Genomic DNA, 25975 nt, shown 5'->3' on the forward strand with positions numbered 1-25975 from the left:
AATTGCGCTCACACGCATCAATAGGGGTTTCAACTCTTTAGCAAACCAGCCAATGACAGGTCATAAGCCTGAGCAAAATAAATACCTAGACTTCTATATTCCCTTATATAAAATGTTCATCGTCTCTGTTGTAATATATTTATATTGATAACTCCCAAGGGGACAATTCGGACAAACTCAAAATATTGTCTTGATTTGTTGCAACAGAGAGGGAAAACATTTTTGAGAAGGAAATATGGAAGTCTAGGCATTCACAGGGCTAATGACTTGTCGTTGGCTGGTTTATGTGGCCACTTTACACACTGTGTAGTATTCACCATTCTACCTATGCTTAAACATCCACATTTCGTAAACTCTTCCATCTGTTGACTTTTGTGAAGTAAAAAAGCCGAAGAGTTTATCATGTGGGTGAAATTCATCCGGCTGAACCGATTCACCTACTAGGCAACGCCTGAAAACAATTTTCCAATTTTTATACTTCTTCTTTTACCAGTTAGTCGATTCAACGATGTTTTGAGTATGTCCAAATGTTTGCAGACTGGCTGGATTTCATTGCTAGGAAGTGTCCACTCAAAACATTTTTGAATCAACTAATTGGTAAAAGAAGAAGTATAAAAAATAGTAAAACTGTTTTCAGGCGTTGTCTAGTAGGCGAATCGGTTCAGCCGGACGAATCTCACCCGCGTGATAAAGGTTTCAGCTCTTTTACTTCACAAAAGTCAACAGATGGAAGAGTTGAGGAATCGTGGATGTTCAAACATAGGTAGAATGGTGAATACTACTCAGTGTGCAAAGTGGCCACTCAAATCAACCATGATTCCTTGCTCAAAAATGTTTTCCCTGTCTGTTGTAACAAATTTAGATCTGAATAACTCTCTAGGGAGGAAATCCAGCCAGTCTGCAAACATTTGAGCATACTCAAAATAATGTCGCTATTTTATAATTTTATTTCGTAAAGTATCGATTACGCTGCGCTGTGTGGCAACACTTACAAATACTACGTAAAAATCGTCAATTTTATATTTCAAAATTAATAAAATTTGTATATTGTGAAAATGGCGTATTTTACACACATGACAAATGACGTTTGGGCTAAAAAAAACTAAAGTAACAATTTTGGCAACATAAACACGCTAATTTCTATCTCAAATCACACTGCCGACGTAACACAGAATACTCGAGTGTATATAAAACGAAAATTCGGCATAATCTTAGACGTGGAACCACGAATTATGTTAAGTCGAACAGTTGCCAAAAAATACACACTCCGTATTTCTTAAAAGATAACCTTTGCCAATTTGTATACAACTCATTTCGACGTCACGCGAACGTGTATTGGTATATTCAGACAACGCGAGCTGTCAAAAACTATAAACCACTAACATAGCGTGAAAATACTTACGCAATACCGCAGACTTGCTGGTTTGTACGATCCGACAATGCCTCAAACTCTCCGTCATCCGCTGGATCTGCATTACACCTTGTTATTCACACCACAAACGAAACACTCGCGAAATCCATTTTTTCGCTGCGGCCAAAAACCTATTAAAACAAATTCTCGGCGGGATGGACTCGCGTTCGACAGCGAGCACGCGCGATATAAATACGAGAATTAACACAGTTAATCGGGCGCGGCGGAGATGATAGATTTCTAATTATAAATCGCTAACAACTGGAATAATGCGTCCGCGGATTCTACACTTCCTAGTCTTTTGGCATAATAATATAAATAAAATAAAATGACAAATCTTCATTCACATGCGCGCGCCTAATATTTTTGTACACTAGGGACACCTAGTGGCGAACGCGCGAAATGCATTTAAAGATTTTTCATAAAATCAAACGTCAAATTATTTATTTTATCACTTTTAAGCTTTTGAAAAATAACAGTACGTAATCATTGAAATTCATCACTTTAGAAAATCAACACCAGCGTTTATTTATTTAGGGTGATCAATACATTTTTCATTCAAATAAAGTAATAATATAATCATATTTTTATTTGAATTCTGAGCTGTCAGCTAAAAAGAAATCTGTTTTTAAACTAGTCATGCGCAGTTGGTTATCTTGGCGTACATTGCCATCTGTTGTAAAAAAATAAAACTATATACACATTTTCTTTGAAGTGCGAATATTGACTTTTCAAAAACTGTTTTATTAAATAATAATAATTATAATTTTATTTATAAGTAAGGTACAACTCAGATTTTATGTTAACCCCTAAGCGGGCTCCAGCAATATATTGTGTTTTTCATTATTTAAAAAATTGAATCACATAATGTTTTATTAGAAATAAAATATTATGTTTTAATTATTTTTTGTGAATTACGCCATCGCATCGGTAATGAAAATGTGGTTAATAATTAATACATAGAATTAAGTTTTAATTATATGGGTTAATAGTAAATATTATACCCCACAGCCGGCACAAAAAGTAACATAGTGTATGTTTAAGATTTATTTATGTTTAAGGTATATAATATATTGAAAAAAAATTAAAAGTAAAATACAAAAGTTACAAAGAAAGTCGGCTAAACATGGAACAGTATTAGGACATACAATTGATTTGAATACATCGGACTGGGTCCAATAATTCCCCCACTATGCCTCACTTTCGCCGCGCGCATTCGTGATGCCGCCGTGTAATGTTACACAATGGGAAAAATATAATTATAACACAAATGTAAGGTAAAAAAAGCAAACTGTTCATTTCTCTAAAATTTTATTGTGCACGCGGAAATATTGATTAAACTGATTAAGTAAGTAATTGAATTAAACTTAAAATATAAAATACATTTTATTTTACATAAAACGGATATTTTTATATTATGTTGAAAAATATTTTAAAGTGTTTTAAAGATAATGTCGGTCAAATGTCCACGATAGAGTTGTTTAATCCGAGATCCAATTTTCATTAGTTCTCTCATTAGATGAGCAAAGTAGGGTAAAAAAAATTACTACCCTGGCAACACTAACGAAATGTTCATTTTGTTTCTTCGACAATCTGACAGATGGAAAAATAATTCAATTTTTAAGTAATGCATTTGTTACATACGTATTCATTTGCTAATTACACATGAAATGTGATCCCATTCTGTTTCTTTAAGACACAACACGGCATAGTTGAAATCCCGTTTCTTTAAGATCCTAGCCGTATTTCTACACTTTAAAAGGACACAAAACGGCAAAGTTGAATTCAAATCAGGAGTTGCGTACTGAGCGACGTCTACAAAGAAACTAATGGGTCAAAACGTAAACCTACTCATTTAAGAGTAGTTTAGTTGCCTTCTGTTTGATGTGCGTAAGCGGTTTCTGAACTATTCTTAATTCTATGGTACATACATTGAATTTGAAATTTTTTTACTCCTGTTCTGTGTGCTCTAAAAATGGCTTTTAGTGTAAATGGATGCCATGCAGTATGCTGATAATTTATATCAACTATCAAATCTATTAAAACCAGGTTGTGGTCCAGTGGCTACTGCCGCGGACTCAAATACTTCCCATAGCCATACTTCGCTCACATACATAAGAGTTAACATTAGAACTCCATTGTGAACTGCTAGTTTAGCCTCCTGCGATAAACATTTGTTTGCCAAACTATTTTAATTTTATGTGAATCCCGAATTTCTACGTGGTAAATATTCTCTCGCCCCCTTCTAAAGGGTTATTTTTTTTAAACTAAGGTTCATAATGGCGATGTTTTTTAATTTTATTCCGATTTAATCAACACGAATTCGTTTAAATTCATACATTTAAAATATAAATACTTATGTTATAGCCGTAAATAATTTGTGTTAGTGATTTTCACATACATAAGTAATATTTAATACTCCTTAATTTTATTCAATAATTTCATAAATCGATTAAATTTTCTAAAATAACATCATAATAGTCAAAAATTCTAGAAGCGTATTCGAATAAATTATCTTTCATGCCTTCTCAACTCTCAGCCAGAGAAATATATTTTTATATTCAAGCGAAGTTTTTACATTATTACTTTTTATTTATATTCAAAATCTACATATAATGAGGAAATTCAGCGGTTTTTTATTTGTGAACAATTAAACTCAAATACAAATTGAAAATTACATACCGTCAAACATGACAATTTTGCCCACTGCCAAAATCCTTAACAAAATCAAGTTTTAAAGTAAGAAAAGTTACTGGTATCATAAAAATTACAATTGGTTAGTATATTTTGATAGTTCCATGGCAACACTAAATATTTAATTTACCGCCAGCTTCAGTAGATCACTTGAAATTTGAAGTTAAAGTTGAAGGTCTGTTTGTGTAAACTTTTGTTGTTGCGGAGTTCGTGTTGAAAGGAGGCAAGTAAGTTTTATATATTTCATTGCATACATAATAAAGACGCTATAGAGCGTATTTCTGTATATCTATTTGAACAAACACAATAGTTATTTAAGTGGGCCAAATTGTCTTAGGTTTCTTAGCTAGTGTTTTGACAATTTTGCCCACGTCTAGGGTTGTCGGTACATACTACATTGAAATAACATTATTCATGAAAGTCGAAAAAAACAAAGTAGAAAATATAAAAGAAAATGAAGTAAATGGCGAAAACATGATTTTAAACGAGGTAACGGGATGTTTTGTTCAAACTGGCCCATAAATCAGATTTTTTGCCAAAGATTTAACAAATAAGATTTCAAAATCTGATGGGGGTTTCAACTCAAATACACGCTGAAAATGACAAGCCAGTCATTCTGTTCATTTAAACTTTTTATACCACACAGCAATTGGTAAACAATCCATCCGATTTTTCTCTGCCATCAGGATCAAAAGATACCTACACCTTATAGAGGAGAACATTGAATAAAAAATCATAGAGACACGGAAACAACAGACTTTGATGCCTACTCAGTTGATTAATCAACAGATTTCGAGACATTCATCATAAGTCATTACGACGAATATGAACAACGTACCTCCGAATCTTCGGCCGAGGAAAACGAAAAAACGGTGTCCGATCCGCTTGAAATTAATAACGGTGAAGAAGTCGCTTTCGTTTTAGTAAAGTTTAACACTGTTAATACGCAAAATGACGAATATTATGTCGGTCAAGTTATCAGCGCATCAACAACCACAATTTTAATATTGTTATGTCATTTGTAAGACGCAAACGTAATGGAGCTTTGTGTGATCTCAAGTTGAGGATATTGCTGATGTATTTAATTGGAACATAGAGAAATCTTTACCTTAACCTGTAATCTTGCATCAAGGTTTTCATAAATTCAATGTAAATCTTAAAAACTGCAAGATTGAGTCATTTTCTGTGAGTAAATTAAAAATGGTAATACAAAAACCAATTTTATTTTTTACCATTCAAAAATAATTAAAACCATTTAAAAAAATGTTAGAATATCCAACCACATTTTAGAAAGTTTTGTTTAATAAATTTGCCAGCTTTTTGTGCAATTATGAAGACTTATTTTTTTATTTTAAATGTTTTTTTATAAATATTTTTAACAATCTAAAGAAGAAAATAAAATATTATGAATTCTGTACATAAAATACAATTTCAAAGCATAGGTAATCTAGCAAATAATTGCACTGCTGTACAAAAAAAAATAAAGATCGTTTTTTTTTCTACATACACATTTAAAGAAAAATCGTTTTGGGGGCAAGCTCCCTTATTACGAAAATCGCATCCGAACTGAAATGGTTCGTAAAAAAAAAAATTAGCTTATGCAATAGTCAAACACGAAGAAATTAAAAGGATTAGAGATAAACTCCTTTGGTTTTGTTAAAAATCCAACTATGTGCCAACCCTGGCCAACAAATCTACATTGTATAGAAAAATTGAGGAAATAGTTGACAATTTTGCCCACCGGTTTTTTTCGTTGATTTTATAATGGTGATGCCTCAATGATGCTATTGTTTAAACATAAACAGTTTTTTTCGCCCAAAAAGTAGTAATAAACCGTATGATAAGGATAATAAAACCAAAAATAACAGTTAATTACCAAGTGGGCAAAATTGTCAACAAGTGGAGATAATTTTGCCCAGCATGTTTTGTCTTCTAAAATTGCATAAATAAAAGAAAAGCAAACGTTTTGTACTTGTAAAAATGCTCAGAATAATTAGTATCACGATTCAATAAAATAGATAGGAGTAGTCCGATACAAAAAAAAATTGATATTGTAAAAGTTTGTTAAAACTGATGATGATTTTTATATGACTTTTAACCATTGCCAAAACGATATTTATTTTTATTTATTTTATTATTCATATTTTTCGCTTACAAACTATAATTAATAATAAAAATAATGTTACCTCACTGGGGTTTCCCGTGCCGAGGACACTTAACAATTTAGTTTTTTTAAATTACATTTGAGAATAAACAAAGAAGACTAACTTAAAAAACAAACATAACTAACTAACTAACTAACTAACTAAATTAACAAATATTCAGACAGTTTTAAAAACAAGGTATTTATGTACATCTATATTATTTATATTACAAAACACACAATGAAAACAACATAAACCTAACATAAGCCATACAGTTGTGGAGCAGTTGATTCAGCATTGGTACATGCTTAACGATCGTCTGCATTTATCTACTGGGGTAGAACTGAGCAATTACAAGACCGACTCTCGATATGTTCTCTCAGAAAGATAGTAAAACGGATGAAAAAAATAAAATAACTAAATTATTTTTTTACAGTGGTAACTTTTTAACACCTAGATACTCTTATATTTTAATAGGACAGAACCTAGCGACATTATTTTCACATCTAGGCGTTCGTTTTGTTAAACTGACAGTTATGTCGGAAACTTTTATGAAAAAAGTGCCAATAAGAACGATGAAAATTTTTAATTCATCTTAATTAAAGGAAAAATTGCTCGGTGGATCAAAATTTTTTTCAGTTTTATTGCGTAGATAAATGTATCGAGGGGTTCTAGACCTGTCGATACAAACCGATGTACTTACATCAAAACTTGAAGGTGGTAGAATTCATCTTCAACCTTCACGTCATGATGAAGCTATGTCACTTTAGTGCGTAGATATGTGTACCGTTGCGTACGCTTTTCCTTGTTACATATCGATGAATTTCAAGGCTATTAAAAAGTTTTGTAATCATTTCGGCGAATTGATCATGTCCAATCAATTTAATCCCAGCCAGTGAAGAATTCACTTCCCTCTTTTCTCAATCCAATAAAGTGTATATTATGTACTTCTGGATTACTTTCTTTCAGCACAAAGATGCTAAGGCTACCAGATTACAGACAGCTCGTTCGGGCAGCTTTTCTCGTTTTACAACGAGCAAATTTTCCGTGTATGTGGGCACCGCCTAGGAGACTTATGTCCTGAGATGCGGTGTGCGGTATGTGGTGGGCAAGCTGTTACATATCGATGTACCCACCCAAAACTTGAAGGTGGCGGTCGGCAGTGTATCTTCGTAATCACCCGAGAAAATTTATCTTCAACTATACCGTCATGGTGAAGGCGTGACGTCCGTAGCTTCCCTTGATAATCGCGGCTCGGTAGTGTAGGATGCTCTAAATATTCTTCCATCGGATATTTTTGTTTCCGAATCTTCTAGTACCGTGTAAATCCAGCGTAGGAACGTAAAACAATTCGTTATTCCGAACACATCACCTCTGCGATTGTTTTTCTGCCGTGTTTAGACGGACCGGGACGCGAAGCGCGGACCGCGGGTCGCGAATTAAATGCCAAATTCGTCGAAAGTATTCGCGGCTAATGGGCCGGCCAATCCAGACCGCCGGTATGACACCTAAAACGAGTTTTAAAACCCAAAGGTTACCGAGTCTAGGATGAAATTCTTATAAAAACGACCTGAAAGCCGCGATCCGTGCATTTTGAGAAGCAGGTCTCTCGGACGAGGAAAAATAACTCCGAAATTGTTCGTGTACTTACCGACACGGGCATTAATTAAATCATTAACTTTTGTGACAAGTGGCGGTTGTGCGTTCAGTGCGGCGTATTTGGTGTAAAAACTACAAATAATGGATTTCAGAGAGGTATATTATTTGTTATTATAAGTAATAAGAAAAAAGACACTTTTGTAACACCAGGAATAAAATTAAATTAAAAATTCCATTGGCGAAACATAATTTATCCGCGTGACCGTAAATTAAAGAAATAAAACTGTATAAAAAATTGCAGGAGTGTTATAAGCGTTTCTAATTTTATTTTATTTATTTTATTTTGTTTATTAAGAAAAACAACAGCAATACAAAGAAATATACACAACATAATAAAAAAAACATAAAATAAAGCCAAATCAGTTTTTCACATAAATACAATTATAAAAATCCAGTTCAGTTAAATATAATTTATAGAAGTGCATGTGTGCGAGTTTTTTTTTGTGTGTGAGGATGCGTGTGTAAAAAAGTGGAGTGTGGTTTTGGTAGGTATGTGAATATGTGTGTGATTGTATATGGGTGTAAGGGTAGGTTTAAGGACAGGGTAAGTGTGTATTTGATATGAGTGAATAGAAACAATTTAAAATTATAATGTAAAAATATAAATATATTTTTTTTTATAACGAAACATATTTTTTTTCAAATAATATTTTTTTAATTTTGGTTTTAAAAGTGAGTTTACTGTAATTAAATATGTCTATGTTATTGAAAAATAACATAGACATATTTAATTATTTGTTATTAATAAATAAATGTTTCAATATTATAAATGAATATTTGGAAGATGCAATAGAATAAATTAAAATGTACAAAATGTAATTAATGTAAGCAAAAGACACCATAATCTTTAATAAATATAATCAACATAGTTTATTACCAAAAATCGGGTTGTGGTCCTGTGGCTAGTGCCTCGCGTGGTTCGAATCCAACTCTACCCCAACTCGCTTTAATTTTCTAATAGTGAGTTATTTACAACTCGTTGAAAATGGCCCTCAAAATTAAATATTTGGGTAATTCATAAGAACGCAAATATTCATTTTTATAAAAAAAGCATAAAAAAATAACAATTACTTTATCTACAACATTTTTTTTTTTTCACATGAGCATTCTTCTAAACAATTTTTTTAATTCCCGCCAAACTGCAAAAGCAGTTTTTTTGCAGGGATTTCTCTCTTTAAACATGTTGATCAACAACAAACCATCACGCCGTTTCCCCGTAGGGGTAGGCAGAGAGGATAGAACGCCATAACACTCTATCTTGGCATATAGACCGCGCTTCGTCTACATTCATACATCTTCTTATGCACGCACGCCGATTATTCCTACTTTTGACATGTCCATCTTCAAGTATTTGATGGACTTGTTGGTAACACAATATAATAATGTTTACATAAAATATTAAAAAAATATATCAATAAAATAAAAGTTTAAAAAAATTAAATACAAGTAAATCATACACAGTTAGGTAATAGATTTCTCTGGATCATGTCTAGTCTGCCTAACTAGGTACAACCTGTTTTAAGGCAGACATTTTTCTGCAAAAATAAACAATACCTACTAGTTAATTTACTATACAGTTATACGATATTAATTGATACCATTTATTATTTAGGAATGTATTTTGAGTAAATTTTTCTCGACCTAAACCCAGTAATATTTTTTTTCCAAATTTATTAAATTGAATCCGGGTCATGGTTTTGCAATGTTTGGGTAACATATTGAATATTTTGGGGCCCAGAAACCTGAAATTTCTTTGCCCGAATTCAGAGTTTGTGATAGACCCCATGACCCCTCCTCTAGTTTGATTTCTGGTAGTGTGGGAGTGTTCCTTTTGGGATTTGGTAGAATAATTTGCTTTCACAGACATTATTATTCTAAAAATATATAATTGCCATATCTAAGATCTCAAATTCCTCAAATAACTTGATACCTGAAGGGCTTTTTAAAAAATATTTTAATCATTGATTTTTGAGCGGATTCGAGAGAAAAAAACAAAAAACTAGACACTGGCCAGAACACCCAAGTTGAGAGGTGAAAAGGCCATTAAAAAACGAAGAAGAAGAAAGGTTTTAATAATGTTCTAACTGTTTATGTTTACTAAACTATTTTATACCGTTGTTATATTCAGTCAAAAACTTAGGTATTTTCATACATAAGCATTTAGGGTGGCATGATCAGGTTAACAAAGTTAGTCGTAAACTTTATAGCAGTTTGCACTCACTTAGAAGATTGCAGAATTTCTTGCCTAAAAAATAAGGAATAATTTTTAAAATATATATTTATAGATGACAACTATGAAGTTTCGCATAAATAAATTGTCTATGTTTTTATGAATGTATGTACGTGTATGCGCATGGGTGTATGTACGTGTGTGCATATACATGTGTATATATGTGTGTATATATGTGTATGTCTGTATGTATATGATTCAAAATATGAATCGAGTTGTGGTCCTGTGGCTAGTGTCTTGGACTCACGGACCAAAAGTCCGTGGTTCGAATCACACTCTACCCCAACTCGATTCCCATTTTCTAATAGTAAGTTATTTACAACTCGTTGAAAATGGCCCTCAAAATGAAATATTTGGGTAAATCATAAGAACGCAAATATTTCTTTTTTAAAAAAAAAATGTGTATCCGAATAAGTTTATATTTTGTTTGTCTGTGCTGTATATTAATTTGTTAACTATTATAATATATTAAAATGTAATTGCCTAGCTTGGGACGGGGTATGTACCCTTGTTAGCTGGGCAAAGTGAACATGGAATTGTATTTTGATAAAAAGTGTAATAAATAAATATATTATCACGAAAAAATAAGAAATAAAAATATGTATCTATGAAATGCGTATTTGCCAATACTACAATGCAATTTGATATAATAGTAAAAAATAAAAAACAAGTAAATGGTAATAAAAATAAACAAGTAAGTTTAACAACAATATTTTGAGTTTGTCCAAATTTTTGTATACAAGGACTGGATTGAACTCCCTGGGGAGCTGTTTATATTAACATATTACAACAGAGATGAAGAACATTTAAGAGAAGGTAATATAGAAGTCTAGGCATCTACAGGTCTTATGACCTGTCAATGGCTGGTTTAAGTGGCCACTTTACGCACTGTGTAACATTCACCATTCTGCCCATATTTGAACATCTACATTCCTTAAATTGTTTCACCTGTTTCATTTTTTCATATTCCTTCAATGTTACACAGTGTGTAAAGTGGCCACTTAAACCAGCCATTGACAGGTCATAAATCTGTAGCTGCCTAGACTTATATATTACCTTCTCTTAAATGTTCTTCATCTCTGTTGTAATATGTTAAAGTAAGTTTAAGTAAGTAATGTAGAATATCGAATGAAAAACAATGTATTTATAAAACTTTCTATCTACAAACACATTAAATTAAGTGTCATTGATTAAAACATTAATTATTTATGAAAATAACAGGTAATTACAAATGAAATGACATTATTTTACTAGCAATAAAACAATAATTGAAAGTAAACAGCATGTGAAAAAAGCAAAGTAAAATAATTAAATTAACGGTAGAAGAAATGACATATTGGTTAAGTATAGTTGATTATGACAATAAATCTTTCTTGTGCAAAATCCCTCGCTACGTCAGAGGTAGTTTGTTATAAAAATGGTGGAATTGATTCGGTATCCACTGCTTTAAACCAGTTGAGTATTATTACTACCCTACAGTAGAACTGGTGTTTTAAAACAAGCTATTTCAGTAGTGGTTTACCGGAGGACTCCAGTGTTTTTAGAATAATAGAATCCGAATAGAGTTTGGCAAATTAGATGCAGGAATTATGTCGGATATGGTCATTCTTTCTCATGACCAAATTGCAATCAGACGAATAGAAGAATTTTATTCAGTCAACGATTATTATATTTGTTTGTTTCTTGTGTCTAAAATTTCGCCGTGACATCTCGAATGTGTGCTATATTTAGAAAATACCGAATTCACATCCGCCATGTTGGCTGTGGAAAAAAAACAAAAGAAAAACAACAACGCCATCTCTGGAATTTCAAATTAGGAAAAATAAAACGCGCGTGTGTGGGTGTCCTTTTATACAAAATTTATGCGTTTCTTGGGCTCGTATTACAATATAGAAATAGATTGAGTATTTCAACTGACATTTCTTGGTGGAACTGAATTATAATTATGAAAATGCCACATAATGAGATTTTTTAGAGTAAAAAACCCAATTTTATTTGATGGGTAATATGCAATTAGGCTCAACTTCTGAGGTGCGCGACCTGGGTATCGCTTTTGATCAAAAATTATCCTTTATTAGGCACATAAATAATATTACTAGTAAATCTCTAAAAATGTTAGGCTTCATGTAACGTGTGACTAAGGAATTCAAAAACATATGCACTTAGAAGTTGATGTATACTTCATTAGTGAGAAGTCAGTTAGAGTATAACTCTACAATATGGACTCCTTACTCCTTACTACAACTGTCACTAAAATTCTCAGCAAAGAGTCCAAAAAAGATTCTTACAGTATATAAATTTTAAACTTAGAATCAGTCATGAATTTTTAAATTACGATTTTTACCAAAAACATTAAACTTGATAAAACTTAACGATAGAACAAAAAATATAGACCTTTTAAATTTATTCAAAATTGTAAATTCAACATGGGATTGCCCTGAACTATTATCTCTCATCAACTTCAGGGTGCCTGGAAGAATGACTAGACAGGTGCCACCGCTTTGTAGCAACAATTCACGGACAGTGTATACTTGCAATGCCGTATTAAACATACTTCATGAACTCGGCAATAGTTATTTCCACGTATCTGATATATTTAGTGTATGGGGGTATTGTTCCTGTAGAACAAACCTTTTGAACTTTTTCAAAGAGTGGTAATATTATTTATTTATTCATGCATTTCATAATACGTACAGTTTTTTGTTCACTTTGCCCAGCTGTATGAAACAGTACTTATGATTTTCTTGTTGTTTTACTGTAGAATGTTTTATTATTTAAACTTTCTACTGAATGTGCTGTATAATTTTTAGGTTAATTTTTTAAATATAAATCTTGTATAATTTTAGGTTTAATTTTTTTATAAATCTTGTGTATAAGGAAATTTATGTTAAAAAAAAAAAAAAAAAATATTAAGCCAAATATATCAGTACTATAAATTTTTGTAAAAGGCAGATTTGCCGTTTATGTTAATAAAATAAAATAAAAAATAAAATAAAATAATAAAAATACCCGTATGGTTTCATTTAACTTTTATTTAATTATAATTTTTAGCACTGACCGGGTTTCGTCGCGACAGATTTTTTTTAGAATGACCAGTCTGACGATGTCGGTCACGTCGAAACCCGTTCACTGATATAAACTATAAATAAAAGTAGATTAAAACTAAGGCCTCGTGGTGTTATGGTCAGTGCGATTGCCTACCGTGCAAGAGGTCTCGGGTTTGATTCCCGACATGGTAGATATGAAATATTTATTTAAAAGGGTGTTTGTGCACTAGGATATTTCATAGTCCCTGGACTGGTACCTGAAATGTAAGACTGATCATCTTACCTTTATGTAACAAAATGATCAAGATACGCTGCGATTGGTGTACCAATACTAATGCAGTGCCCTATGCACCATTAGGTGCAAAAAGGGAATGATAATGAAAACAATAAATTTATTTTTTTATAATAATAATGATATTAATTTTATCCGCAAAGTAAAATAAAGTTTTCTGTATGGATACTTTTTTTTTCTAAATATGTTCAACTACAGGTTACTGACGAAGATACTTTTCATACAAATGTACACATTTTCGTACATAAATATTGACTTTACTTTATATCGTCTCGATAATAGTGACACAGTTTTAAATAGTGTATTTGTTGCACAAAAATCCATAGTTAAAATGATACTCAGAGTCCCGATACAGACATCTACTGAAGAAATATTCCACAAATCACAACTTATGACACCAAAACAATTATACGCTAAAACAATACTCGCTAACAGATTCAAAAACTACTCTTATTCAAATGAAAGACATAACCCCCACAATACATCACATACAAATAATATAATCACTAGATCCTCAACACATAGACAACTTAAACAAATACAAACTAATACCACTTTCGGACAACGGGATTTTGAGGATTATTAAATTAAAATCTAAAACCTACTTCCACTATCTATTAAAACAATTAGTAACGAGAAAATGTTTAAAAAGGCTGTAAAAAATGGATAGTGGAGCTAGGTAGAAGTAAAATGGATTGTTTCATTCGCCCAAACCAATATTGAATTAACTGTTTTATTGTGCGTTTTGTAACATAAATAATATAGATGTACATCAATTATTGTAAACATAAATATGTAGTGTTTAAAACTGTCTGAATATTTTGTTAATTATCTCTGTTTATTTAGTTAGTTTTGTTTGTTTATTCTCAAATGTAAACATATTTTTTTTAAAAGTATATTGTTAAGTGTCCTTGGCACGGGTAGCCCCAGCGAGGTCACATTATTTTCATTATTAATTATAGTTTGTAAGAAAATGAAAAAAAAAAAGAATAAATAAAAGAAAATATATGTATATGGATAGACATATTATGTAAAGATGAAAATAGCGTTTGTAATCGCGACCCTAGGTAGTATTTTAAATATTCTATACCTTCTAGAGAATGGTTAATTTGGGGATTTTTTTATATTTCGCATGCGACTACACTACGCTTCACACTATGATAATTTTAAATTACGTAAGATAAATATGAACACGAAAAACTTAACTTTCAGGCGTTGCCTAGTATGTTAAACAATTCGATCGGAAGAATCTCTTCACAACAATAAAGGTTTCAGCTCTTTAACTTAACTTAAATCAACAGATGAAAGAATCGAAGAAATATGGATGATCAAACATGGGCGAAATGGTGAATGTTACACAGTGTGTAAAGTGGCCTCTTAAACCAGCCAATGGCAGGCATAAGCTCCGTAAATGCCTAGAATTCTATGAACTACTTGGTAAAATAAGAAGTATAAAAATCGGAAAATTGTTTTCAGGCGTTGCCTACTAGGTGTTTTTTTATTTTTTATTGCACAATACACAATTTTATCATAGCACAATTATATATTTTTTATGTCTTGACTTTTTAGAAAACTCCGTGTTAAGTCGACACTCTTCCATTTATGAATTAAAACATTTATAAACATATTAAACAATATACAAAATAATCAAAACAATATACAAAATAATAATAAAAAAAAACATACATATTAAAAATTTATACATGTCAAGAAATGGAATGCAGAATAGTTATTTATTTACATGGCAATATGTTATCAATAATTTATAGTTAATTAAAAATTTAATTCGACAATCAATTGATAGTAAAAATTAATACAAAATAATACAATAAAGTAATAATAGTAACACATCTATATTTTATTTATTTTATTTTATTTTATTTGGGAAATCAACAGTTCTACATACATATTTTTAGTAAACAAACAGATAAGTGTATAAACTCAGAACTAATAACAGATTTCCACATAGTATACAAAGTTAGTAAAGAAAATAGATTACATATCAAATAAATACATACAATTTATACATGTAAAAATGTTATTTTCATGTACTCAATAATCAAAGATTTTTTAAATACTTATTTTAAGAAAATTAAGTTACTGTAAATTGGGCGGGATAAGGACAAGAATGCTTGAAGAGAGGATAAGGAGGGGAGGGGAGATGTACATATTTATTATTAAAATGTCTACTAAGTTACATAATACATTTTTAGTGTAAATTTTAAATCTGACAGAGTGATGTTTGTGTAATTTATATGATAGAATATGTAATTTAATAAACATAATATGTAATAAATAATGTTATGCTTCGATTAGCAATAGTTAAAATATATATTCACAAATTATTAAGCATCATTATTAAGTTTATTCAAAATGATATACATACAGGGTGTTCTTTAAACCCTGTCACATCCGAAACCACGATGATCAGTATGGGCAAGAATACATATAAGCATAATTAAAAAAAAAAATAGAAAAAAGAAAAATTTAAAAAATAAAATATTTAAAAAAAAAAGAAATGGTTGCTTAATTCTGTAGGGGAGAAGTGAGGGGAGCGCGGCGCAGTATCAGACTCCCTCCTCCCCCCTCCTAGTTTCACCCCTGCAGAAGTAAACAACCATTTGCTATTTATGATATTTTATTTTTTCAAATTTTATTCGTTCAAAAAAAATATTATAATTTGCCAATATGTTTTCTTGCTCATGCTGATCATCGTGGTTTCGGATGTGACAGGGTTTAATGAACACCCTGTATATACATGTATGCATTTTTGTCATTTTGTAAAATGTTTTCCTCGACACGGGACACCCTAGTGTGGAACATTATTCTGTATAAAAAAAGAATACAAACAATATTAAAGTATAAATAAATAAATACGTATGTGAATTGGTTCAGCCGGATGAATCTCACCCAAATGATAAAGGTTTCAGCTCTTTTACGTCACAAAATTCAACAGATGGAAGAGTTGATGAAGTGTGGATGTTCAAACATGGGCAGAATGGTGAATGTTACGAAATGTTTTCCCTCTCTCTTACAACTAATTTAGATGAAATCAATATTAACATCATTATGACTAGAAGCATTTTCTGGGCCATTCAATACAAATCCCTCAGACGACATTGAGCGTTCGTTAAGACGACCTTTGGCATATATTAACTTGCGTCACTTGCTCATTTTAAAATATATTACTATTATTACCAACATAAAAATGTTTTTAATCCAGTGTGTTCGCACCGCCGCACATACGGCCGAATACGTGAATTACGACGACAAAACTGGCTTAGGTGCTGTCTTCAAACTGATCACAAATACCCCTAAAACCATAGAATTCATCACAATTCATCACAATTCATCACAGATTTTATGAGGAACTAAACCATCAAAACAAAGCAATAGATGACATCCTAATAATATTTAGTGTTGTGCAGCCTAAAACTTTGTTTAAGTCAACAGAAGAAGAACTTCGTGGTATAGTTCCAAATTCGTCGAAAATCTATAATGAATTTTCTGATGAAGACATTATTTTGGAGATTGTCTGACTGCGGTGCCACTTGGAATCCGCCAGCATTTCTTGCCGAGAAGCAGTCCAGTGGACTACCCTGCAGGTTCTGAGATACAGGGACTAATCTGAGTCCGTTCAAATCTAGCGCTGTGTCTCAGATTCTTCCTAACTATTTGCGTTTCGGTGGCTTCGAGTGAAAGAAACTTTTCAAAATAAAAGTTGATCAAATCGTATTTAAGATCAACTATGAGCCAAGCGTGACTATCCATCTCTCTATTTTGTCAATGAAAAGGAAAGTAAACTTTGACCATGTTACTGAATATTTTAGTAAAATAAAGTCGCGTAAGCACGTTTAGTAAGTATTTGTTGTTTTATTTTCGGGGATGCTCATTTGAAAACCGCCCCGGGTGCCAACCCATGCTACGCCACCACTGGTGGACTGTATTTCAATTTTAAAGAAATAAGTGAATATCACAACATGTCACAACCCCAGCAAATAGGATGGATTAGGAAGGGATGCCACTAACCTGGTTCTTGATGGAATTGCGGGGGTCCGACTGGTCAATTACGAGCGGCACCAACACTAGAACAGGCTCCCGATCTGGAGCTGAACACTGGTGGTTGGTGGAAACAAAGTCTATGATGCGGCCCACGTTCAACAAAATAAGCGTGCGATTTACTGCATGAGGTCTTAATGTGGCGGATGATCAAAGGATACGGGTTGAAAGAGAACAGTGGGTGTGGGTAAAAAGGATGTTGAAGTTGTGACAATATTTTAACAATGCATACCCACATAATTCATATAAGAGAGAACACGAAGATAGAACTCATAACAAGAAAGACAGAGACGCTGTTCTGTGGCGGGTGTTGTGTAAAACAGATTCAGTTTTCAGTCGGTTGATGAAAGTAATGGGGACGCAAGCGCGTAATATGAGGGGCGTATTTATGATTTTTCAATCTTTCGATCGATTTGGTCAATCCAACCAAATTCTTTCAAATATCTATATCTATATCTATCTATAAATTATTTTTATGACTGAAAGTTGTGATGCTTTTAACTGTCAAATATCTCTTTATTATTTTTATTAATCTATTCTTTGTACTTTTTATGTATTTTAATTTATATTTGTTTTCATTATCTTATTATTATTAGCATTTAAATTTATTATTTTAATTATAAATGGAATATTTCCTAATTTATATTTATGCTGCAATTTTTAGTAATATCGGTATGTTTTAATTTGCATTTATGTTTCATTTTATAATTAATAATACCTAATAGTATATTTCCTAATTTGTATTCATGATTAGATTTTTATTATTACCTGTAAGTTTTCTAATTCATATTTATGTTTCATTTTGTAATTATTAATGGTATGTTTTCTAATTTAAATCTATATTGAATTTTTTTAAGCATCGTTATTAAACTGAAATTCATTCATTAGAAATGAAAAAAAAATACATGTTAAAAGAAGGTCCTTTTTAGGGAAGGAACAGGAATTCCCTAGCTAGTCGGGACCTGAAACAAAGAAACTCTGTAAATTTTAAAACTGTAAAATAAATAAATAAAATAAGTTTTTACATGTATAATATTCTAAATAAAAATCTTCGTATACGGTTTCACACGTTTTATTTGACGTTTAATCATCATTGTGACCATTGATGAGCAAAGTTTAGGTGCATGCAAAAAATAAAAATTCCCAAATTAATTTCTCTCTAGGAGTCAGATAAGATTCAGAATACCACCCCTGGTCCAAGAAGAGAAGTACGTAAATTAAAAAATATTTTTAGGCGTTGCCTAGTATGTAGGTAAAATAATTAAATCAGATGAACCTCACCCGCAACAATAAAGGTTTCAGCTCTCTAACTTCACAAACATCAACAGATGGAAGAATTGAGATAATTAAATATGTTCAAATAAAGGCAGAATGGTAAATGTTACACAGAGCGTAAAGTGGCCACTTAAACCAGCTAACGACAGCTCATAAGCCTTGTAGATGCCTAGACTTCTATATTTCCTTCTCTAAAATGCTCTCCATCTCTGTTGTAGTACGAATTTTATTACAGTATTATTAAAATACGTTTCTTTTACGCGTTTGTGATCAGATTATCAAATAAAATCATGTATTATATTTATGTCTTCGTAATTTACGTATTCGGCCTTCTGTGCGCCGACAGTTATTTTTAATTCTAACATTAAAAAAACAACAAATTTATGAGTCAAGCCACACACCAAAAATGCGGTAAATATCATGACGAATATATTTATTGTATTTTTTTATGAATCCATCTTCAATTTTATACAAATATACACATTTTCGTTCATAAATATATATTTTTCTTTATACCGTCTCGATTTGTACCGATAAAGAGCGTTTGTAATCGCGTCCCTAGGCCCCGATTACAATTATCTTCGACTGTCCATAAAGAAAAACCGATATCTATGTACGAAAATGGGCTTGAGCTGCCTCTTCGTATAAAAAAATGCACCTTCTCTAGCCACCTTCAAGAAACGCCTGAAACATTACTATCTATCCTCAGAATCCTGGGCCTCGATTATGACGGGAAGATAAAAACGCCATACCTTCACTCTGCCGGTATAGTGGAAGATAAGTTCTCTCTAGCGATTACGAAGATACACTACCGACCCCCCACCTCCATGTTTTGGATAGGTACATGGATATCAAACAAGGGGAAGCGTACGTCACGTTACACATATCTACGCACTGAAATGACATAGCTTCACTATGACGTCAAAGTTGAAGATGAAATTTTCCCGACCGATTACTAAGATACGTTACCGATCCCCCCACCATCAAGTATTGATGTATTATTATTATTATTATAGATAACTTATATAGCGCCATTTTCGTAATAAAATACCTCAAGGGCGCTTTACATGGTGATGTAAGTACATCGGTTTGTATAGACGGGTCTAGAACCCCTCGATACGTATTAAAAAGGACAACAATTTTGTTCCACCGAGCAAATTTTCCTTTAATTACGATTTACTTTTTTTTTTAATGAAGAATTCCAGCCCAACCCGGAATTAAAATTTAAAAATGTTTTCGTGTACACGTGAATATTTAAAAAATTTCGAAAAGGATGAAATATCTCAAAAACGCACACAAAAGTAAATAAAAAATGTTAAAAATGGTATTCATTTTAAAATCGTAAATAATGACGTCACTCCTTATATCTACGTGTAGTATTTACGGTTTCCGCTTTAAAGCCCCCGCACCTTGTAAGGAACATTTTGACCATAAAAAAAGAGTATAATTTGTGATTAGTGATTTGGCGGCGAATAATTCGATTACGATCTACGACCTGAAATCTGGCAAATAATACTTTGTTGACATTTCAACCAGAGATTATGTCAACTTTCTAGGTTTTTCTAAATCGAAACGTTCGTAAAAACAACCATAACATAAAAATGAGCAAATTACGATCAACTAAATGATGCTATCAAAGCAATATTCCATAGATTCTTGTCAGTTTTGTTATTGGCTGGAGAAATACAACTTACCGTGGTCAGTGAAAGTAAGAACGCCAACCGTTTCATGACGTCACTACTGAAAAGTGACACACTGATTACAGTCATTTGGCGCGGTATTTGATAAATGTAACTTTTAAAAATCATATCTTTGTAAATAATGCACAAATATATATATATATATATATTTGTATATATATATATATGTATATTTGCTTAGTTAGATAGTACGCTAATAGAAAATAAATAAATTAGAAAACAGTGGAATTCCTCATTGTTAGAGGTTGGCACTTTTTTTCCTTATTTAATTTATTCGGTATCTGCTGCTTTAATACCAGCAAAGTATTATTACTGCACTACAGTAGTACTTGTGTTTTAGAACAAGCTATTTTAGTTGTAGTATACCGGAGGACTCCGATGTTTTTAGCATTAATAGAATCTGAATATATTAACAAAATGATATTCATAACTCAATTTTGCAAAAAATGTGACTTCCAGTCTTTATTTTTCCAGCTTTAAAGTACTAATATTTGAATGATAGTTTTTATGTGAAAGTTTACCTATTTTAAATTGTTTATTCATATGCGTATTGAAATTAATTTTAAAAATAACGTAAGATTATTTTTATTTTTATTTTATAACAAGCATTTTAAAGTTATTTTTTTGAAAGTGTTTTTTCTTTGTGTGATTCCAGATAGAATTATTTTTATGGAGCTGGACTCGACTGAGGACAATAATATATGAAGACCAGTGGAATATTGGCTTAGCCTCTCCTAGGCTTTGTCTGTTGCGTAGAAAGATTGATGTCCGATATTCAGACATAGCCTGTTAGGGGCTAGGTTTAATTCCAAAACACTCCGCAGATCAACCCACTACAGTCAACTTAACGTTCTTGATGCCCATCGGCATACCTGCTGTACCAGGATGCCAGGATTACCCACGAATTTATTGTTTGAAGGAGGATATGCGGTAGAACAACAAATTGACCTTGAAAAGGTTTTATCAAGGCTTTTATTCTCCCAGTCAGAGGCCGTCCTCGTCCATTTGCCTTAATTGTCGCACACGAACGATGCAAAAGCCTATTTTTTTATTTTCTTCCCGTATCTTTCCATATTAACTCTTATCTGCTGATTCGGGGCATTTGGTTACCTCGCATTTTGTCACCGTTAAGATTTAATATTAATATGAAATCACGAATCTAAAATTCCTAAAATCGTTAAGATTACCTGCCGTGTCGACCGTTTTTACTCATGTACCTGCCATGCACGTGGGCGACTCTCTCGCTAAATAAACTCAGAGTCAATACTCCACTAACCTGCTTATGGATGAGGCGTGACGAGCGCTGGAACCCTGGTGAAGCTGGTGGTCGGAAGACGCTGGCACAGCTCATCTAAATGGATCTGGCAGTCTAAAATGACGCAGGCACAGTTCGCTTGGGGAAATATTAGTAAAACACTTCACTCGTTAATGTTAGATTTTGTACAAACAAACAAACAAACAAACCATCACGCCGTTTCCCCGTAAGGGTAGGCAGAGAGGATAGAACGCCACAACACTCTATCTTTGCATACAGATCTCGCTTCCTCTACATTCATACATCTTCTCATGCACGCGCGCCGATTATTCCGACTTTTGACATGTCCATCTTTAAGTATTTGTTGGATTTGGTCATGCCATGTCTTTCTCGGTCTTCCTCTATTTCTGCATCCATCAACATTCGCATTGTAAATATTCTTAGCCGTTCTCTCGCTGTCCATTCGTTCTACATGTCCAAACCAGCGCAGAGCTCCTTTCTTGATTTTGTCGATAATGCTTGTCTCAGCCTTACATAATGTACGGATCTCAACATTTGTGCATCTATCGTACATAGTTTTACCACACATTCGCCTGAGAGATCGCATTTCGACAGCATTCAGCTTACTTTCATCCCTGTTTTTCCAAGTCCATACTTCGCTCCCATACATCAGGGATGGGACCAGGACTCCGTTGTGAACTGCCAATTTTGCCTCTTGTGACAACCATTTATTTGCCAAGGTCGATTTAAGTGCACCGTTCACTCTGTTCCCGGCACTCACCCTCCTTTCAATATCTTTCTCAGTCATTCCATCCCTAGTGAACATACTTCCCAGATACACAAATTCCTCTACTTGTTTTAGTATAACTCCATTCACAGTGATTTCACATTTAGTCATACTTTCATTTCTTTCAAAAACCATCACATTCGATTTATCGACATTCATCAACAAATCGCTTCTCTTGCATACATCGTAGACCTTTGTTACCAAGAATTGCAGTTCCTCTTTGTTGTTAGCAAGGAGTACAGCATCGTCAGCATACAAAAGACAATTGACTTTTAAATCACCCATTTTTGCTCCCATTCTTAAGCCTTTCAGTTCTTTCATGCAGTTATCGATATACACGTTGAACAGCCATGGTGACATAACACATCCCTGCTTCACTCCTTTATGAATGTCAAACCACGATGTGTATGATCCATTTACCCTAACACATGCTGTGCTGTCTTTATACAGAGAAGCAATAGCACGTGTTAGATTTCCGCTTACTCCGTACTCCGATAACACCTTCCATAATTTTTCTCTGTCAACTCTATCAAACGCTTTTTGCAGATCGACAAATGCGCAGAAAAGCTTTTGGTTTTTAGCAAGAAATTTTTCTGTCATGTTTCGTAAAGCAAATATTTGATCCATACATCCTCTTCCATTCATAAAACCGCTCTGAATATCCCACACTCTATCCTTTGTAACTTTTCTTACTCTATCAATCAGTATTCTTCCATACATTTTGCCAACAGTGCTCAAAAGGCTGATTGCTCTATAATTTCCGCATTCTACTCTTGAACCTTTTCCCTTGTATAGAGGCATAACAACAGCCCTTCTCCAGTCTGGAGGAGTGTATTCCTCCTCTAAACATCGGTTGAAAAGTTTGTGCAGCCATACAAAAATTATTTCACCGCCCGCCTTTATGAATTCTGTAGCAACATTATCAAAACCTTGCGCTTTTCCATTCTTCATATATTTGGCAGCAATTCTTATTTCTTCCATTAGATTTTGTACTGATAATATAATGTTTATTCCGGCAATCACACGTAGATTTATTGTTACATGGAGTGCGCTAGGAAATGGGAAGGACGGGTGGATAAATATGGATTTGGTTGAGAATTGGTCCGAACAATCTGTTTAATTTGTGTACTTTTGGTAGTATTATTTTTTACATTTAGATTACTACAAACAATAAAAAAAATTGTCAAGCTTAAAGAGGTGATATTTCTAGGTGCATGAGATTATCAACAATTGAGGCCCGAAGGGCCGATGAACTGACGCCCGTAGGGCTGATAAAACGAGGCCGAATGCTAAGAAGGCGAAGGGTCGAATTTTTAGCATGTAACAGTAGGCGATACCCGACTGTTGCCTGCTAGTATATATATAAAACAAACTCAAGTTTAAAAGAATGTAGTTTTGGACGTATGGAGTAAATGTACATAAAGTGTAAAAAAAAGTTATTGTCATGAAAAGAGACTTGTCATGTTTTCAATATTGTCTATGCTTAGCTAAATTGTCTATGTTTAGCTAAATTGTCTATGATCGACTCAAAAAACGGCTGCTGCGTCATATGTCAAAATTTAAATCATGTTTCATTCAAGGATAGTCATTATTTATGTTAATTTTTTTAAAACTTAATTATAATAAATGCATTTTATGTTATTCTTGTATACACACGCATTATTTTTATGTTTGTGTACATATGATTAGCCATTGCCTTATCTGACTTTGTTGTTTCTATGCTTATTGTAATTTGTAAATAAATATGTAACTTGTTTTCGCTCGATATTATGATGTGTTGGTAGAAGGCCTCAATAAAGGATTGTCATATTTTTATCATATTAGCCCGTGTTCGTGTTAAACATTTTCGTGCACAAAGTGTGATTCATAAGAAATTAGAAAGGTCGATTGGTCACTCATCTGCCATTAAACGAGAAACCGTTTTCATGCACAGAATGACATTATAGTTATTTCATGGTGATCGCAGACATGTTTGGTGAGGGAGGTGAAAAATGTAAAAAATGCTAGTAAAGCAATAAATTAAAAACAATAAAACCCAAAAAAAGTGTTCTTTCGGCCTTAAATTCTCTGTAACTTTATATAAAAATATAAATTAAGAAATACCAAGATGGGCAAACCAATAGGTCCCGGACCCGGCAACTACAAACTTCCCAGTACTGTGGGTTACCCATCTCATCTCATCACAAACCATTTTCATGGGCAGAATGTGGTTACAAATGTTTGCATAATCCCAATTAAAAACATTGTATTTTACGCTAGAGAAAAAGAGCATTGATGTAAGGAATACAATTATGCGACTTTGCGAAAATAGATTATATTATAATCGTAAAAATTATTAACTCGTAAGTATTTTTGAAATCTAAACAAACCCCCAACTCCTAAGTTTTAGTCCCAATACGTATTAATGGAAGTGAAACACGAAATTGGCAGAGGAAGGATGAAAGCAGAGTGAATGCGGTTGAAATGCAGTCTCTTAGACAAATGTGTGGGAAATCAATGTATGACAGGATTACAAATTATAAAATCAGGCTAGAGTGTAAATCTAAGATAGATGTAGTTTACAAGATTAAAAAAGAGCCAATAAGATGGTTTGGTTGTATAAAACGAATGGATGACGAAAGAATGGTAAAACATATAAACATCCATAGCGAGAATGAATGGTAACGTAAGACATGGACTTAAGAAAAACGTGTCATGATCATATAAACAAAAATCTCTAGATCGGTCATGTCAAAAGCAGACACAACCTAAGGGCATGTATGAATGTGAAAGAAGCTAAGGTTGTATTTCAGGATAGGCGTGAGTGGCAATCCATCCTCTCTGCCAACCCCTAAATAGAAATAGGGTGATAGTACCTAGTAGTAGTAGAATTACTATAAACAAAATAATGTTCCCACAAATAAAGTTAAAAAACGTAGGTACTTTTAGTCTCGAAGTGGAGAGTAACCGTTCATAATACAACAATAGAATTTTAATGCAAAGTAACATTTCCAATGAGAACATGCTTACTTATTAGGTCACCATTTATTTTTATAAGCCTCCTTGTAGAAACAAGCCTGTCAGCAGGTGGGAAAGAGAGGATATTCCATATACGTGAGGAAGTATGTAGGTACTCCCTCCCTACAAACCATTTGTAATTTTTTTTTTATTTTTTTATCAATATTCCTATAGAGATGAGGTAGAATTTTTTCAAATTCAGGATTATCGATATTCGAGCGTTTACAGGGCTTATGACCTGTCATTGGCTGGGTTGAGTGGCCACTTTACGCACTTTACGTATCTGCAGGCGATTACTAGTACTTAATTTAACTCGAGTGAGTCTTAAATACATAAAATAAAGTAATATGCTAATTAAAAATACTTAACTTCAATATCAATACATAGATGGTGCTCCAACACGCTAGTGAATGCTTTCTCATTTA

At 32.7% G+C, this 25975-nt stretch overlaps 1 protein-coding gene and 1 long non-coding RNA gene across 2 annotated transcripts in view; one reads left to right on the forward strand and one right to left on the reverse strand.

The window, feature by feature from the left end:
* The window catches only part of enc (R3H domain containing protein encore), a 94960-nt gene extending 93190 nt beyond the window's left edge, over positions 1-1770 (reverse strand). The window contains exon 1 of the mRNA XM_088235610.1: positions 1403-1770. The gene's annotated coding sequence lies outside the window, so the exon portion shown is untranslated. The remainder of the gene's footprint in view (positions 1-1402) is intronic.
* A 6067-nt stretch (positions 1771-7837) lies between these two features.
* Positions 7838-24597, forward strand: LOC148275508 (uncharacterized). Its single transcript, XR_015824011.1, has 3 exons — positions 7838-8004; positions 21167-21951; positions 23538-24597. It is a non-coding gene; the product is annotated as an uncharacterized LOC148275508 (long non-coding RNA).
* The last annotated feature ends 1378 nt before the right edge of the window (positions 24598-25975 follow it).

This window comes from Micrasema longulum, unplaced genomic scaffold (genome assembly GCF_059751315.1).
Source record: "Micrasema longulum isolate JH-2025_06_02 unplaced genomic scaffold, ASM5975131v1 h1tg001409l, whole genome shotgun sequence".
NCBI lineage: Eukaryota > Metazoa > Arthropoda > Insecta > Trichoptera > Brachycentridae > Micrasema > Micrasema longulum.